A 15,897-nucleotide genomic window follows, 5' to 3' on the forward strand; every position below is an offset into this window, starting at 1 on the left:
TGACCACGTGGGGTGTGTGGGAGTGGGAGCTGACTCCATGGGGTCTGTGGGAGTGGGAGCTGGCCACGTGGGGTGTGTGGGAGTGGGAGCTGACCACGTGGGGTGTGTGGGAGTGGGAGCTGACTCCATGGGGTCTGTGGGAGTGGGAGCTGGCCACGTGGGGTGTGTGGGAGTGGGAGCTGACCACGTGGGGTGTGTGGGAGTGGGAGCTGAGTCCATGGGGTCTGTGGGAGTGGGAGCTGACCACGTGGGGTGTGTGGGAGTGGGAGCTGACTCCATGGGGTCTGTGGGAGTGGGAGCTGGCCACGTGGGGTGTGTGGGAGTGGGAGCTGACCACGTGGGGTCTGTGGGAGTGGGAGCTGACCACGTGGGGTCTGTGGGAGTGGGAGCTGACCACGTGGGGTGTGTGGGAGTGGGAGCTGACCACGTGGGGTGTGTGGGAGTGGGAGCTGACCACGTGGGGTGTGTGGGAGTGGGAGCTGACCACGTGGGGTGTGTGGGAGTGGGAGCTGACCACGTGGGGTGTGTGGGAGTGGGAGCTGACCACGTGGGGTGTGTGGGAGTGGGAGCTGACTCCATGGGGTCTGTGGGAGTGGGAGCTGGCCACGTGGGGTGTGTGGGAGTGGGAGCTGACCACGTGGGGTGTGTGGGAGTGGGAGCTGACCACGTGGGGTGTGTGGGAGTGGGAGCTGACTCCATGGGGTCTGTGGGAGTGGGAGCTGACCACGTGGGGTGTGTGGGAGTGGGAGCTGACTCCATGGGGTCTGTGGGAGTGGGAGCTGGCCACGTGGGGTGTGTGGGAGTGGGAGCTGACCACGTGGGGTGTGTGGGAGTGGGAGCTGACTCCATGGGGTCTGTGGGAGTGGGAGCTGGCCACGTGGGGTGTGTGGGAGTGGGAGCTGACCACGTGGGGTGTGTGGGAGTGGGAGCTGACTCCATGGGGTCTGTGGGAGTGGGAGCTGACCACGTGGGGTGTGTGGGAGTGGGAGCTGACTCCATGGGGTCTGTGGGAGTGGGAGCTGGCCACGTGGGGTGTGTGGGAGTGGGAGCTGACCACGTGGGGTGTGTGGGAGTGGGAGCTGACCACGTGAGGTGTGTGGGAGTGGGAGCTGACCACGTGGGGTGTGTGGGAGTGGGAGCTGAGTCCATGGCAACTGGTTTATCTGGTTTAACTACAAGTATACAGTTTAACACTCTGAGTTGGAATCAACTCGATGATACTGGGTTGTTTTCTTTTTTAATACAGTTTATCAGCTCAGAACCTGAAGGAAAGAGACCAGCTCACTCCTGGAGCCAGGCACTGATAGTTGTGGGCTTATTCTCACCATTGATGAGGGCACCTTAACTGACTACCACAACGAGAAAACATGAGGCCAGAGTTGAATTCTCCAAAAGAAACAGAAGGGAGTAGGGAGAGCGAACTTGAAGGAAAAAAAAAAAAGAACAATTAATACAACTATTATTCAAATTTACACATCAACCACTAATGCAAAAGATGAAGAAACTGAAGATTTTTACCAACTTCTGCAGTCTAAAATTGACCAATCATGCAATCAAGATGCAATGATAATTATGGTGATGGGAATGCAAAAGCTGGAAACAAAGAAGAAGGACTGGTACTTGGAAAATACAGCTTCGGTGACAGAAATGACACTGGAGATCGCATGACAGAATTTTGCAGACTAACGACTTATTCATTGCAAGTACCTTTTTTAAACAACGTAAACAGCAACTATACACATAGACCTCACCAGATGGAATACACAGGAATCAAATCGACTACATCTCTGGAAAGAGATGATGGAGAAGCTCAATATCATCACTTAGAACAATGCCAGGGGCTGACTGTGGAACAGACCATCAACTGCCCATATGCACGTTCAAGCTGAAGCTGAAGAAAATTAAAACAAGTCCCTGAGAGCCAAAGTAAGACCTTGAGTATATCGCACCTGAATTTAGAGATCATCTCAAGGACAGATCTGACGCACTGAACACTAGTGACCAATGACAAGATGAGCTGTGGAATGACATCAAGGACATCATACATGAAGAAAGCAAAAGGTCATTAAAAAGATAGAGAAGAAACAAAAAAACAAAACGGATGTCAAAAGAGACTCTGAAACTTACTCTTGCATGTAGAGTCGCCAAAACAAAGGGAAGAAATGATGAAGTAAAAGAGCTGAACAGAACAGTCCAAAGTATTATAACGAAATGTGCAAAGACCTGGAGTTAGAAAACCAAAAGGGAAGACCAACCTTGACATTTCTCAAGCTGCAAGAAGTAAAGAAAAAATTCAAGCCTCAAATTGCAATAGTGAAAGGTTCTATGGACAAAAAATTGAGTAACACAAGAAGCATCAAAAGAACATGGAAGGGACACTGTGCCAAAAAGAATTGGTTGACATTCAGCCATTTCAGAAGGCAGCATATGATCAAGGACCAATGGTGCTGAAGGCATTGGCGAAAAACAAAATGGATCTAGAAACCGATGGAATACCAGTTGAAATGTTCCAACAAACGAATGCAATGCTGGAAGTGGTCACTCCTCCATGTCAAGAAATTTGGAAGAGCTTCCTGGCCAACCAACTGGAAGAGATTCATATTTGTGCCCATTTCAAAGAAAAGTGATCCAACGGAATGTGAAAACTATGAAACAATACCATTAGTATTACACGCAAGTAAAATTATGCTGAAGATTAATTCGAAAACAGTCCACCAGTACACAGACAGGGAACTGCCAGAAATTCAGGATGGATTCAGAAGAGGATTTAGAAAAAGGGATATCATTGCTGATGTCAGATGTATCTTGGCTGAAAGCAGAGAACACCAGGAAGATGTTTACCTATGTCTTATTGACTATGTGGATCATAACAAATTATGCATAACATTGCAAGAATGGGAATTCCGGAACACTTACTTGTGTTCATGCAGAACCTGTGTGTCAGGTTTGTTTCCTTTCACCATACTCACTCAATCTCTATGCTGAGCAAATAATCCAAGAATGGGATTGGAGGAAGACTCATTAACAACCTGCAATATGCAGATGACACAACTTTGTTTGCTGAAAGTAAAGAGGACTCAAAGCACTTACTGATGAAGATCAAAGAATACAGCCTTCAGTATGGATTACACCTCAACATAAAGAAAGCAAAAATCCTCACAAATGGACCAATAAACAGCACCATGATAAACGGAGAAAACATTGAAGTTGTCAAAGATTTTACTTTACTTGGATTCACAATCAACTCCCATGGAAGCAGCAGTCAAGAAATCAAACAACATACTGCATTGGGCAAATCTGCTGCAAAAGACCTCTTTAAAGTGTTAAAAAGCAAAGAGGTCACCTTGAGGACTAAGGTTCACCTAACTCAAGCCATGGTGTTTTCAACCGCCTCATGTATGCGAAAGCTGGACAATGAATAAAGACCAAAGAAGAACTGATGCCTTCTCATTATGCTGGTTGAAATTAGTTACAAAAGAACAAATACTGTATAAGACCACTATTATAAGAACTTGAGAAATAGTTTAAACTGAGAAGAAAACATTCTTTTGTAGTTATGAGAGGAGGAAGGGAGGGAGAGGGGTATTCACTAATTAGATAGTAGATAAGAACTACTTTAGGTGAAGGGAAAGACAACATACAATACAGGGGAGATCAGCACAAATGGACTAAACCAAAAGCAAAGAAGTTTCTTAAATAAATTGAATGCTTCGAAGGCCAGTGTAGCAGGGGCAGGGGTTTGGGGACCATGATTTCAGGGGACATCTAAGTCAGTTGACACAATAAAATCTATTAAGAAAACATTCTGCATCCCACTTTGAAGAGTGGTATCTGGGGTCTTAAACACTATCAAGCAGCCATCTAAGATGCATCAATTGGTCTCAACCCACCTGGATCAAAGGAGAATGAAGAACACCAAAGACACAAGGTAATTACAAGCCTAAGAGACAAAAAGGGCCACATGAACCAGAAATGACATCATCCTGAGACCAGAAGAACTAGATGGTGCCCAGCTACAACCGATGACTGCCCTGACAGGGAACACAACAGAGAACCCCTAAGGGAGCAGGAGAGCAGTAGGATGTAGACCCCAAATTCTCATAAAAAGACCGGACTTAATGGTCTAACTGAGACTTGGAAGGACCCTGGTGGTCATGGCCCCCAGACCTTCTGCTGATCCAGGACAGGAACCATTCCCGAAGCCAACTCTTCAGACATGGATTGGACTGGACAATGGGTTGGAGAGGGATGTTGGTGAGAAGTGAGCTTTGTGGATCAGGTGGACACTTGAGACTATACTGGCATCTCCTGCCTGGAGGGGAGATGGGAGGGTAGAGGGGGTTAGAAGCTGGTGAAATGGACACGAAAAGAGAGAGTGGAGGGAGAGAGCAGGCTGTCTCATTAGGGGGAGAGTTACTGGGAGTATGTAGCAAGGTGTATATAAGTTTTTATGTGAGAGACTGACTTGATTTGTAACCTTTCACTTAAAGCACAAAAAATACATATAAAAAAAAAAGAGGGAGAGGCGGAGCCAAGATGGCGGACTAGGCAGACGCTACCTCGGATCCCTCTTACAACAAAGACACGGAAAAACAAGTGAATCGATCACATACATAACAATCTACAAACTCTGAACAACAAACACAGATTTAGAGACGGAGAACGAACTAATACGGGGAAGCAGCGATTGTTTTCAGAGCCTGGAACCAGCGTACCAGTCAGGTACGGCACAAGCACAGAGAGCTGCTCCACCCCCCTGAACTGACACCAGGAGGGGGACCAGCCGGTTCCGCGGGCGGCGTGGGACGCAGCCAGTAGGAGAAGTCCCTGGGAGGCAGCAAGTGGTCTTGGAACGGGAAGAGCAGCATCCCAGCCGGGGAACCGTCCCGCCGGGATTTGGACTTGACGCAGGTACGGCATAAACACGGAGAGCTGCCCCACCCCCCTGAACTAACCCCGGGAGGGGGCCCAGCTGGGTCATGAGGGCGGCATGGGACGCAGCCGGTAGGAGAAGTCCCCGGGAGGCAGCGACTGGTATTGGAGCGGGAAGAACAGCGTCTCAGCCGGGACACTCGGTCACGGCACAAGCATGGGCAGCTGCTCCACCCATCTGAACTAACCCCGGGAGGCGGCCCAACTGGTTCGCGGAGGCGGCACGGCAACGCGGCTGGAGGGACGAGAAGTCCCCTGGAGGCAGCGACTGATTTTGGAGTCGAGAGTGCACCGTCCCAGTAGGGGAGCCTTGACGCTGGGCGTGGGGCTGGAAGCAGAGGATCTGACCTTGACTCCAGTGGGCCAGAACCCCCGGGGGCAATCTCCACACAGCCAGCACACATAGGCAACGCGCCCTGCGGGAATCTCAGATATAATAGTCATTCCAAGCAAGACAAGCAACTCTGGCTATATTCTGAGGTGCTACTCTCCTATCTCTCTGTTCCCTCCCACACCCTCCCCAGGAGGCTTCATTAACATCCAAATAGCCTGAGCCAGAGGGAGAACTCTGATAGGGATCTGACTGCATTTTTTTTTTAGCGGATTTTCTGGAAAAACTAGTTTCCCAGTGATGGCTCGGAGACAACAATCCATATCAAACCACTTAAAGAAGCAGACCATGACAGCCTCTCCAACCCCCCAAACAAAAGAATCAAAATCTTTCCCAAATGAAGATACAATCTTGGAATTATCAGATACAGAATATAAAAAACTAATTTACAGAATGCTTCAAGAAATCACAAATGAAATAAGGCAAACTGCAGAAAAAGCCAAGGAACACACTGATAAAACTGTTGAAGAACTCAAAAAGGTTATTCAAGAACATAGTGGAAAAATTAATAAGTTGCAAGAATCCATAGAGAGACAGCATGTAGAAATCCAAAAGATTAACAATAAAATTACAGAATTAGACAACACAATAGGAAGTCAGAGGAGCAGACTCGAGCAATTAGAATGCAGACTGGGACATCTGGAGGACCAGGGAATCAACACCAACATAGCTGAAAAAAAATCAGATAAAAGAATTAAAAAAAATGAAGAAACCCTAAGAATTATGTGGGACTCTATCAAGAAGGATAACCTGCGGGTGATTGGAGTCCCAGAACAGGGAGGGGGGACAGAAAACACAGAGAAAATAGTTGAAGAACTCCTGACAGAAAACTTCCCTGACATCATGAAAGACGAAAGGATATCTATCCAAGATGCTCATCGAACCCCATTTAAGATTGATCCAAAAAGAAAAACACCAAGACATATTATCATCAAACTCGCCAAAACCAAAGATAAACAGAAAATTTTAAAAGCAGCCAGGGAGAAAAGAAAGGTTTCCTACAATGGAGAATCAATAAGAATAAGTTCAGACTACTCAGCAGAAACCATGCAGGCAAGAAGGGAATGGGACGACATATACAGAACACTGAAGGAGAAAAACTGCCAGCCAAGGATCATGTATCCAGCAAAACTCTCTCTGAAATATGAAGGCAAAATTAAGATATTTACAGATAAACACAAGTGTAGAGAATTTGCAAAAACCAAACCAAAGCTACAAGAAATACTAAAGGATATTGTTTGGTCAGAGAACCAATAATATCAGATATCAGCACAACACAAGGTCACAAAACAGAACGTCCTGATATCAACTCAAATAGGGAAATCACAAAAACAAACAAATTAAGATTAATTAAAAAAAAAAATACACGTAACAGGGAATCATGGAAGTCAATAGGTAAAAGATCACAATAATCAAAAAGAGGGACTAAATACAGGAGGCATTGAACTGCCATGTGGAGAGTGATACAAGGCGATATAGAACAATACAAGTTAGGTTTTTACTTAGAAAAATAGGGGTAAATAATAAGGTAACCACAAAAAGGTATAACAACTCTATAACTCAAGATAAAAGCCAAGAAAAACATAACGACTCAACTAACATAAAGTCAAACACTATGAAAATGAGGATCTCACAATTTACTAAGAAAAACGCCTCAGCACAAAAAAGTATGTGGAAAAATGAAATTGTCAACAACACACATAAAAAGGCATCAAAATGACAGCACTAAAAACTTATTTATCTATAATTACGCTGAATGTAAATGGACTAAATGCACCAATAAAGAGACAGAGAGTCACAGACTGGATAAAGAAACACGATCCATCTATATGCTGCCTACAAGAGACACACCTTAGACTTAGAGAAACAAACAAACTAAAACTCAAAGGATGGAAAAAAATATATCAAGCAAACAATAAGCAAAAAAGAAGAGGAGTAGCAATATTAATTTCTGACAAAATAGACTTTAGACTTAAATCCACCACAAAGGATAAAGAAGGACACTATATAATGATAAAAGGGATAATTGATCAGGAAGACATAACCATATTAAATATTTATGCACACAATGACAGGGCTGCAAGATACATAAATCAAATTTTAACAAAATTGAAAAGTGAGATAGATACCTCCACAATTATAGTAGGAGACTTCAACACACCACTTTCGGAGAAGGACAGGACATCCAGTAAGAAGCTCAATAGAGACACGGAAGATCTAATTACAACAATCAACCAACTTGACCTCATTGACTTATACAGAACTCTCCACCCAACTGCTGCAAAATATACTTTTTTTTCTAGCGCACATGGAACATTCTCTAGAATAGACCACATATTAGGTCATAAGACAAACCTTTGCAGAGTCCAAAACATCGAAATATTACAAAGCATCTTCTCAGACCACAAGGCAATAAAACTAGAGATCAATAACAGAAAAACTAGGGAAAAGAAATCAAATACTTGGAAAATGAACAATACCCTCCTGAAAAAAGACTGGGTTATAGAAGACATCAAGGAGGGAATAAGGAAATTCTTAGAAAGCAACGAGAATGAAAATACTTCCTATCAAAACCTCTGGGACACAGCAAAAGCAGTGCTCAGAGGCCAATTTATGTCGATAAATGTACACATACAAAAAGAAGAAGGAGCCAAAATCAGAGAACTGTCCCTACAACTTGAACAAATAGAAACTGAGCAACAAAAGAATCCATCAGGCACCAGAAGAAAACAAATAATAAAAATTAGAGCTGAACTAAATGAATTAGAGAACAGAAAAACAATTGAAAGAATTAACAAAGCCAAAAGCTGGTTCTTTGAAAAAATTAACAAAATTGATAAACCATTGGCTAGACTGACTAAAGAAATACAGGAAAGGAAACAAATAACCCGAATAAGGAACGAGAAGGACCACATCACAACAGAACCAAATGAAATTAAAAGAATCATTTCAGATTATTATGAAAAATTGTACTCTAACAAATTTGAAAACCTAGAAGAAATGGATGAATTCCTGGAAAAACACTACCTACCTAAACTAACACATTCAGAAGTAGAACAACTAAATAGACCCATAACAAAAAAAGAGATTGAAACGGTAATCAAAAAACTCCCAACAGAAAAAAGCCCTGGCCCGGACGGCTTCACTGCAGAGTTCTACCAAACTTTCAGAGAAGTTAACACCACTACTTCTGAAGGTATTCCAAAGCATAGAAAATGACGGAATACTACCCAACTCATTCTATGAAGCCACCATCTCCCTGATACCAAAACCAGGTAAAGACATTACAAAAAAAGAAAATTATAGACCTATATCCCTCATGAACATAGATGCAAAAATCCTCAACAAAATTCTAGCCAATAGAATCCAACAACACATCAAAAAAATAATTCACCATGATCAAGTGGGATTTATACCAGGTATGCAAGGCTGGTTTAATATCAGAAAAACCATTAATGTAATCCATCACATAAATAAAACAAAAGACAAAAACCACATGATCTTATCAATTGATGCCGAAAAGGCATTTGACAAAGTCCAACACCATTTATGATAAAAACTCTTACCAAAATAGGAATTGAAGGAAATTCCTCAACATAATAAAGGGCATCTATGCAAAGCCAACAGCCAATATCACTCTAAATGGAGAGAACCTGAAAGCATTTCCCTTGAGAACGGGAACCAGACAAGGATGCCCTTTATCACTGCTCTTATTCAACATCGTGCTGGAAGTCCTAGCCAGGGCAATTAGGCTACACGAAGAAATAAAAGGTATCCGGATTGGCAAGGAAGAAGTAAAGTTATCACTATTTGCAGATGACATGATTATATACACAGAAAACCCTAAGGAATCCTCCAGAAAACTACTGAAACTAATAGAAGAGTTTGGCAGAGTCTCAGGTTATAAAATAAACATACAAAAATCACTTGGATTCCTCTACATCAACAAAAAGAACACCGAAGAGGAAATCACCAAATCAATACCATTCACAGTAGCCCCCAAGAAGATAAGATACTTAGGAATAAATCTTACCAAGGATGTAAAAGACCTATACAAAGAAAACTACAAAGCTCTACTACAAGAAATTCAAAAGGACATACTTAAGTGGAAAAACATACCTTGCTCATGAATAGGAAGACTTAACATAGTAAAAATGTCTATTCTACCAAAAGCCATCTATACATTTAACGTACTTCCGATCCAAATTCCAATGTCATATTTTAAGGGGATAGAGAAACAAATCACCAATTTCATATGGAAGGGAAAGAAGCCCCGGATAAGCAAAGCACTACTGAAAAAGAAGAAGAAAGTGGGAGGCCTCACTGTACCTGATTTCAGAACCTATTATACAGCCACAGTAGTCAAAACAGCCTGGTACTGGTACAACAACAGGCACATAGACCAATGGAACAGAATTGAGAACCCAGACATAGATCCATCCACGTATGAGCAGCTGATATTTGACAAAGGACCAGTGTCAATTAATTGGGGAAAAGAAAGCCTTTTTAACAAATGGTGCTGGCATAACTGGATATTCATTTGCAAAAAAATGAAACAGGACCCATACCTTACACCATGCACAAAAACTAACTCCAAGTGGATCAAAGACCTAAACATAAAGACTAAAACGATAAAGATCATGGAAGAAAAAATTGGGACAACCCTAGGAGCCCTAATACAAGGCATAAACAGAATACAAAACATTACCAAAAATGATGAAGAGAAACCCGATAACTGGGAGCTCCTAAAAATCAAACACCTATGCTCATCTAAAGACTTCACCAAAAGAGTAAAAAGACCACCTACAGACTGGGAAAGAATTTTCAGCTATGACATCTCCGACCAGCGCCTGATCTCTAAAATCTACATGATTCTGTCAAAACTCAACCACGAAAAGACAAACAACCCAATCAAAAAGTGGGCAAAGGATATGAACACACACTTCACTAAAGAAGATATTCAGGCAGCCAACAGATACATGAGAAAATGCTCACGATCATTAGCCATTAGAGAAATGCAAATTAAAACTACGATGAGATTCCATCTCACACCAGCAAGGCTGGCATTAATCCAAAAAACACAAAATAATAAATGTTGGAGAGGCTGCGGAGAGATTGGAACTCTCATACACTGCTGGTGGGAATGTAAAATGGTACAACCACTTTGGAAATCTATCTGGCATTATCTTAAACAGTTAGAAATAGAACTACCATACAACCCAGAAATCCCACTCCTGGGAATATACCCTAGAGATACAAGAGCCTTCACACAAACAGATATATGCACACCCATGTTTATTGCAGCTCTGTTTACAATAGCAAAAAGTTGGAAGCAACCAAGGTGTCCATCAACGGATGAATGGGTAAATAAGTTGTGGTATATTCACACAATGGAATACTACGCATCGATAAAGAACAGTGACGAATCTGTGAAACATGTCATAACATGGAGGAACCTGGAAGGCATTATGCTGAGCGAAATTAGTCAGAGGCAAAAGGACAAATATTGTATAAAACCACTATTATAAGATCTTGAGTAATAGTAAACCTGAGAAGAACACATACTTTTGTGGTTATGAGCGGGGGAGGGAGGGAGGGTGGGAGAGGGTTTTTTATTGATTAATCAGTAGATAAGAAATGCTTTAGGTGAAGGGAAAGACAACACTCAGTACATGGAAGGTCAGCTCAATTGGACTGGACCAAAAGCAAAGAAGTTTCCGGGATAAAATGAATGCTTCAAAGGTCAGCAGAGCAAGCGCGGGGGTCTGGGGAACATAGTTTGCGGGGACTTCTAAGTCAATTGGCAAAATAATTCTATTATGAAATCATTCTGCATCCCACTTTGAAATGTGGCATCTGGGGTCTTAAATGCTAACAAGCGGCCATCTAAGATGCATCAATTGGTCTCAACCCACCTGGAGCAAAGGAAAATGAAGAACACCAAGGCCACAGGACAACTAAGAGCCCAAGAGACAGAAAGGGCCACATGAACCAGAGACCTACATCATCCTGAGACCAGAAGAACTAGTTGGTGCCCGGCCACAATTGATGACTGCCCTGACAGGGAGCACAGCAGAGGACCCCTGAGGGAGCAGGAGATCAGTGGGATACAGACCCCAAATTCTCATAAAAGGACCAAACTTAATGGTCTGACTGAGACTAGAGGAATCCCGGCAGCCATGGTCCCCAGACCTTCTGTTGGCACAGGACAGGAACCATCCCCAAAGACAACTCATCAGACATGAAAGGGACTGGTCAGCGGGTGGGAGAGAGACGCTGATGAAGAGTGAGCTAATTATATCAGGTGGACACTTGAGATTGTGTTGGCGACTCTTGTCTGGAGGGGGGATGGGAGGATAGAGAGAGAGGGAAGCCGGCAAAATTGTCACGAAAGGAGAGACTGAAAGGGCTGACTCAAGAGGGGGAGAGCAAGTGGGAGTAGGGAATGAGATGTATGTAAATTTATATGTGACAGACTGATTGGATTTGTAAACGTTCACTTGAAGCTTAATAAAAGTTAATTTAAAAAAAAATGGAAAAAAAAAAAGAATTGATGCCTTCAAATTATGGTGTTGGCAAAGAATACTGAATATACCATGAACTGCCAGAAAAACAAACAAATCTGTCTTGGAAGAAGTACAGCCAGAATACTCCTTAGAAGCAAGGATGGCAAGACTTAATGTCTATTACTTCGGACATGTTATCAGGAGGAGCCAGCCCCCTGGAGAGGGACATCAGGCTTGGTAATGCAGAGGGTCAGAGAAAAATAAGAAGACCCTCAATAAGATGGACTGACACAGTGGTTGCAACAATGGGCTCAAACATAGCAACAATTGTGAGGATGGCATAAGACCGAGCAGTGTTTCTTTCTGTTGTGCATAGGGTCACTATGAGTTGGAAACAACTCAATGGCACCTAACAACACAAATAATCATGTACAGTTTCTGACAAATTATTCCTTGAAGTGATAAACATCTAAAAACTTGTTTAAACTCCATCTGTTCATTGATTAAAATATTGGTCTAATAAGCCCAAAGTTAGCATTTTTACAAAAAATTAGTTGTCTTCGATTGGGTTCTCTGGAAACATATTTGGGTAGGGAAATTCTGGAAGCAGTATTCTCAGGAAAACACCTGTGAGGGAGTGAGATTCTTCTGAGAGAAAGGTTCACCCTGAAGCACTTGAAATGTGGCCGCTGCTGGTCCCATGGAGAGCTCTGGAGCTAGGAAGACCATTCAGAATTGTCCCAAATTGAGGCAAAAGGACCATATCTTTTGTAACTCCATAAAAACATTAAAAAACAGTTGCCATGGAGTAAATTTTAACTCATGGTGACCCCCATGTGTTTCACGGTAGAATTGCATGCTCCATAGGGTTTTCAACAACTGTAGTCTTTCGGAAGTAGATTGCCAGTCCTTTCTCCCAAGGTACTTCTGGGTGGATTCGAACCTCCAGCCATTCAGTTAGCAGCCAAGCACTTAACCATCTGTACCTTGTAACTCCATAATGAATAGTAATTTGAATGTAGGCAACCCCCAGGAGCAGGTGTGGCCCTAGGCAAGGCAGCTCCCTTTGACTGAGAGCAATTCCCAAAGCGGGCTAGAACTGTGTGCTGTCAGCAGCCCATACTCCCTGCAGCTGAAGGAGTGAGCACCTGTACAATAAAGGGAGAAATCATAGTGGGTCACACGAACTTCACTACAGGCCACCCCTGTGCTGCTGGGATCCACTTGTCTTTATAGTACCATTCCAATCTCTGATGGACTGCTGTTAGGTGCACTTGACCTCATCAAAACTTGGTGTTCCTGGCAGAATCCAGGTCACCATGGGCAGTTATGGGTCCCATTGTTAGACTTTCTTTATCTATCAAGGCCCAGGTGCATGCCAGGGGTTGTTCATAAAAAGGTGTTTAATTCTCTGCTGCAGATGGGATGGCCTTGCTCCAGAATGCTACAGTCTACATTCTAATTTTCATGTTGGGGATTGCCATTGTTATGGATTGAATTGTGTCCCCCCAAAATGTGTGTCAACGTGGCTAGGCTATGATTCCTAGTATTGTGTGGTTGCCCACCGTTTTGTGATCTTACATGATTATCCTGTGTGTTGTAAACTCTAACCTCTATGATGTCAATGAGGCAGGATTAGGGGTAGGACTCAATCTACAGGATTAAATTGTATTTTGAGTCAACCTCTTTTGAGATATAAAAGAGACAACCGAGCAGAGAGGAGAGGGACCTCATGACACCAAGGAAGAAGCACTGAGAGGAGAGTGTATCCTTTGGACCCAGGGCCCCCGCACTGAGAAGCTCCTAGACTAGGGGAAGAACGATGACAAGAATCTTCCCCCAGAACTGACAAAGAGAGAAAGCCTTCCCTGGGATCTGGTGCCCCGAATTCAGACTTCTGGCCTACTTAGACTGTGAGAGAATAAATTTGTTTGCTAAAGCCATTCACTTGTGGTATTTCTGTTATAGCAGCACTAGATAACTAAGACAGCCATAAACTCCAAAAGGCATGTTTTCATACCTGTTACCATGTGATCTGTCAGGTCTCATGACCCAAGCAGCTAGGGTGCTTGTGCCATAGCCTGGACCTGCTGCAAAGCCCCTTCCTGCTCAGGGCCCCCATTCAAAGCTGGATGCCTGTTTTGCCAACCGGTGAACAGGCCATAACAATATTCCCAGATGCGGGGTATGATGCCTCCATAATCCAAATGGGTCTACCAAGCATTGTGCTTCCTTCTTAGGGGTAGAAGGTTCCAGATGCAAAACTTTTTTTTTCCTTTAAGGGAATGTCCCAGACCAGTGGATCCTTAGAAATTTCACTGATGTAGCAAGTCTTTGACTCCTCATAGGGTTTATCTCCATTCCTGGAAGTCAGGTGTCTCCCTATGCATTTGCCACTTATTTCTCACTGAGTCTGATTAACACTATCCCATCAATACACTGGACCAATGTGAAGTTCTGTTAAATGTCCAGATAATCCAAGCCCCTTCAGAGGGAAAGTTAGCACAAAGGTAAGACCATAAACCTGTACATCCCACATAAATGCAAACTGCTTCTGAAACACTTTCTGGTAAGGATAAAAAGAATGTGTTCACCATGTCAATAGTTACGTATCACTTCTCTGAGACTGTTAACAGACTAGCAGAAATACTTCATCTGGCATAGCACCTAGAACTGATAAGGCCACTTGGTTACATTTGTGGTAACCCACTGTCATCTGCCAGAAACCATCCAGTTTTTGTAAAGCCAAGATTGGACAATTAAATGAGAATGTGATGGGGATCACCACTTTTGCCTCCTTTAAGTCTTCGTCAAAACCTTAGATTGTACTTGTGTTTGTATTTACTGTCTTGGTCAAGAGACAGGACAGATTCACAGTCTTCCCCACGGCCTTCCCCACTCTGATAGCTCTTAATCCACAGGCGGAAACATCAGCGTCGGAGTGCTACTAACTAACTCCAAGTACGTCCTTTCCAATAGGACCTTTCCCCTTTTCTAATATAAACATTCAAAGCTATAAATTTCCCTCTAGACACTGCTTTAGTTGCACCCTACAATTCTGATATGCTGTATTTTCATTATCATTCCATTCGAAATATTTCCTCATTTCCTTTGTGATTTCATTTTTGACCCATAAATTACCTATAAGTGTTTCCATTCTAATTATATATTTTGGAAATAGGAAAGTGACCACTGGGTATGTCCAGGGGCCCAATGATAACTGGACTCAGCCAGGACTCCATTCATTACCTGTGCCCCATACACTGCCATTCTTAACTGGGAAGCATAATAATGCTTTTGGTCCTGAGATATCACTGTCAACTCAGATCCTGTGTCTAGCAGTCTTCAAAATGTTGAGGGATACTCATTTCCCCAGTTCAAGGTTTCCCCAGTATAGAGTTGCCTGGGTAAATGGCCACAGTCCTTTTGGAAGAGAACTGGAAAATCATTCACATAGACACCACTGTTTTAGCATTCTTCCTCATGGGAACCACCTTCTCCTTCAGTCTATGGGTTACGTGTCTGAGAGATGTCTCAGTCCAAAAATTGGGCAAGGGTCATGACTTTTCATTGATCTAGCTGGCCTCAGCTTTCTGATCATTCATCCTTGATTTCTTCTGACTATATAAATTAAGTAAAACCCTTGCTGACTGCCATCTGTCTTGACCCTAGTAACACTGTGTGCTATTAACCATCTCCATAGCTCTCTAGGAGCTCTGGTGGCGTAGTGGTTAAAAGCTAGGCTGCTAACAAAAAGCTCAGCAGTTCAAATCCACCGGATGCTCCTTGGAAACCCTATGAGCAATTGTACTCTGTCCTATAGGGTCGCTATGAGTCAGAAATCAACTCAATGGCAACGGGTTTATAGTCCCCTAAAGTTGAGGCCCACCCTGGCTACTACTCCAAACTTGCTGCTTATTATAATAATTGTAGCCATCTTGTTTGTGAGGGTTAAATGGTTCCATTTGGCCTCTCTCTAGCAAGAAACACAATTCTGTAACAGTATCTCCTACCATCAGCTCTCACCTACAAAGCAACTCAACAGAGACCCTGGCTGACACAGTGAGA

This window comes from Elephas maximus, chromosome 22, assembly GCF_024166365.1.
Source record: "Elephas maximus indicus isolate mEleMax1 chromosome 22, mEleMax1 primary haplotype, whole genome shotgun sequence".
Lineage (NCBI taxonomy): Eukaryota > Metazoa > Chordata > Mammalia > Proboscidea > Elephantidae > Elephas > Elephas maximus.